Source organism: Solanum verrucosum, unplaced genomic scaffold (genome assembly GCF_900185275.1).
Source record: "Solanum verrucosum unplaced genomic scaffold, falcon-dt-bn FXZP01000040.1, whole genome shotgun sequence".
Classification (NCBI taxonomy): domain Eukaryota; kingdom Viridiplantae; phylum Streptophyta; class Magnoliopsida; order Solanales; family Solanaceae; genus Solanum; species Solanum verrucosum.
In genome coordinates, this window is record NW_026020323.1 from 2,943,589 (window position 1) to 2,947,202 (window position 3,614).

Below are 3,614 nucleotides of genomic sequence, written 5' to 3' on the forward strand. Positions count from 1 at the left end.
CTGTTGGCTCTTTTCTGGTAGAGTCTAGCATTCCATTGAATCCAAAGATCATAAACAGAATGCAAAGGAAGGCTTTGAATAGGACATTCTGAGGTTTTCTTGCTCCTTGTATTCCTGTGTATCCATTGCCATTCTCCCAGTAATTAAATTTTTAATTCCATTGTAGCCACTGCAAGGCATTTTTCAGGTCGTAGAAAAAACAACAAGCAAAGGACACACATACCATCCACAGGTATACCCCATCTCATCAGCAGGTCCTGAGCTATCAACCTTCCCCATAGTGCTATCCATAGTATAAACACACCCTTAGATTAGCAGCATTGTGACACACTAAACCCCTCCCAGGGACATTGGTGACTTTACCTCTTTTAAAGCCCGGTAGGCGACATTAATATGGTACTTCCCCTGCCTGAAGAGTTGATTACATTTAGCTAGTACCTCCCAATGCTTCCTCATGTACGTCAAATTTAATATACGAATGTTGCAGTAACACGAAATTTTCACAACGTCCGATGAAGCCTATATCCAGTAGTTAACTGAGGAAGGTAAAAGTGAGGAGACACAAGATATCTCTAGTTCATGAAGTTTGTATCCAACTATAATGTTAATATTATACCCAACAAATGTGTGCTGAAGAGTGCTCATTTTAACCAATTAGAGGTGCAACTATTATAAAACTTGTAATATACTGTTAGAATTATCACATGATCCATCATCAATTATCCAAGCTCAACACTTGCTAATTCGAAGCTCTGGTTAATTGAACTGTATTGGAGGTAAAAAGTAAAAACTAGTACAAAGACCGTTGCTTTTAGGAATACAATCTAGAAATTCTCAAGGAGGAGCAGTTGTTTCACATCATTGAAATCTGTTTTCTTGCATTCGTAATCCAGATGCCATAAAATACTATTTCTTATTGGTGATTTCTATTTGTTGAAGCCTCCTTCTGACATTGCTATTTCATTTAGAGATTAGTTTCTACTTCCACCTGTGTATTGTAGAATTCACGTGGACTACACAGTTTCGTTATAGGCATGCTTAAGCCTTAAGCAAGGCTCAAAGTGCAAACACTTTGGCTCGCTTAATGTACGCTTCAGTATCATCAAGGCCTTAAGACAGACTTATACTTGCCAATGAGTCTCTCCTTAAGGGGAGACACTAAACAATTGATAATTCATTTTATCGTAAAAAAATCAGTTTTTTTACATATACTTCTTATTCATCGTTATAATTATTAGCCTTGGACTAATCATATATATTTGCTTTTTTTTTCTCCATTTGTCCTTTTCTCATTAAAATCTACGCCTTATTTGCGCTTAAAGCCCCAACATACCTTAGAGATTTTCTGCGTTTAATAACACTGGGACTACATAATTAGAACATTTTAGATTTTCTAGTCTCATATTTTTTGGAGGCTCACGTGAAATCTCTTAGATCTGAAATTCATCTCTTGCATCTTGTCTCTCTTACAGTATTACATGGTAAAATTGAGAAGAACAACAACAAATCTAGCGTAATCCCACAAGTTGGGTTTGGGGAGGGTAGGAGTGTGTGCAGACGTTACCCAAAGGCAGGGAGGTTGTTCACAAAAGACCCTTAGCTGAACAAACAGTGAAAAAAAAAAGACATGGTAAAATTGATAAAGTATTTTAAAATAGCAACATATCCAAATACAAGGGGAAGAGAAATAACAACAATTAATGGTGAGACCACTCAACTATTTGGAGATTTTAAGTAGAAACTATTAGATTTTAGAATGGGTAAAGGTCCCACATTGGTTAGGGAATGGACTAACGGTCTGCTTATATGGATTTGAGCAATCCTTCCCTCATGAGCTAGCTCTTGAGATTGAGTTAGGCCTACATGTAATATCTTTACATAGTATCAACTCAGGTTCATCCCCATTTGGGTTTCCGAACCATGCTCCAGTTCTGGGCGTGGAGGGAGGTCTCAGAGTGGGTAAAAGTGTGGAGGGAGGTGTCAGAGTGGGTAAAAATCCCACATAGGTTGGGAAATGGACAGACGATCTGCTTATATGGACTTGGGCAATCCTACCCTCATGAGCTAGCTTTTGGAGTTGAGTTAGGTCTAGGTTTCATCTTTACAGAAACAAAAGTAGAGATGGAAAAAAGGAAGAGGAAAGAAGAGACGGCACGAAATGGCTATTGAGAAGAAAGAAGAAAAGAAAAGGAACAGAAGTCTAGGGCTTTTGTTAGTGAGGGTATTGTTGGAATTAGAAAAAGATATATGGGATAATTGTTGATCAAACAAAAACAATTTTTAAGCCAAAAAGCCTAAGTAGGGTTGCCCAACTTGAGGCTTATTTTAGCTTAAAAACCAAATGCTTTAAAGTACTCTTTAGCTTTCCCAAGTACTCAAATAAGCTAAAAAGAGCTTAGAAGCTGGTTAACCCAGATTTTAAACCCATCCAAGCACCCTCTTATCTACACTTGAAACTTCCTTTTTCTCTTAAAAAGTAAGGTTAAACAGAATGGTAGTCTTTTTAGGTTGCAATCGATTATTAGATATTTTTCCCAAAGAGAGCTGCTGAAAAAAATACAAAAACATCAAGAAAATGCCTGGAGCTTCAAGAGAGCATACAAAATCGAGAAGTCATTTCTACAGCCAAATATATCACATACTGAAAGGATAGAGAAATTAATACTTTACACTTTCTTCTATAAAGAGCTGTTAAATTCCGATACACCTTCTCTCTTTACTTTGTAATTGTACGAAGTTTCGAAGGACCTTGTCATCACATATTCACAAACGTCACAGCCACAATAGTGTACAGACCAGAAGCAGGACTCTAGCAAAACCTGGGACAAGTACAGGGATAATTTTGGTGTCAAGTTTTTGAAAACCTCAGAGTATCTGATAGATAATAAGAGCATGGAGAATCAAAGTTACCTATTATTATTTGCTTATTCATCCGCTTAACAGTTTAGAAAAGCAAGCACTATACTGCTATGTAAAAGAAAACTTGCAAGAACACAAAGACTAAGTTGTGCAGACTCTTCACTTTCGATGCTGCTACCATATTACATTCTCCAAAATTAAAATACACTAATTTTGGAGAATCCGACATGCACCCGTTGATTTTTGAAGAGTCCAAGCAACATAGCAAAGACTAAGTTGCGCGGACTCTTCACCTCTGTTGCCACACCCGTGTCAAATTCTCTAAAAATACACAAGTTTTGGAGAATCCGACACGCACTCGTTGATATTTTGAAGAGTCTAAGCAATGTAGCACAAAGAGACGGTATGAATAAGGATTTAAAGTATATATCCTTAACAACAATTAGAGGATAAGCCTGCAGAAGAACTGTTCTGTACCTTTGCTTTCCAGAAGCAAATAATAGTGTGCTCCACAAGGAGCCGAACATAATCTTCAAGATGAACTCCACTTTCTAAGAAGGTGCAACCTCTATTTTTTCAATTAACCATGGCTTCCTGGCCTCCCAGCAACCACAGCTGCAGTATGTAAATATTCCCCCAAGATTTGCTCAATCCAGTAGTGAAAACAAGAGGCATCGTGAAATTGGAACTGATGTAGAAAAAGAAAGTTACATTTGCTTGTAATAATTGAGAAGAACCAAAATCCAAAAGGAAAG

The 3,614-nt window shown here is 37.4% G+C and overlaps 1 long non-coding RNA gene across 1 annotated transcript; it reads right to left on the bottom strand.

Annotated features, from left to right (window-relative positions):
• Positions 1 to 2,730: 2,730 nt before the first annotated feature.
• On the bottom strand, positions 2,731 to 3,614 carry LOC125835530 (uncharacterized). Its single transcript, XR_007443412.1, has 3 exons — positions 3,571 to 3,614; positions 3,337 to 3,474; positions 2,731 to 2,819 (listed from the first exon to the last, which is right to left on the bottom strand). It is a non-coding gene; the product is annotated as an uncharacterized LOC125835530 (long non-coding RNA).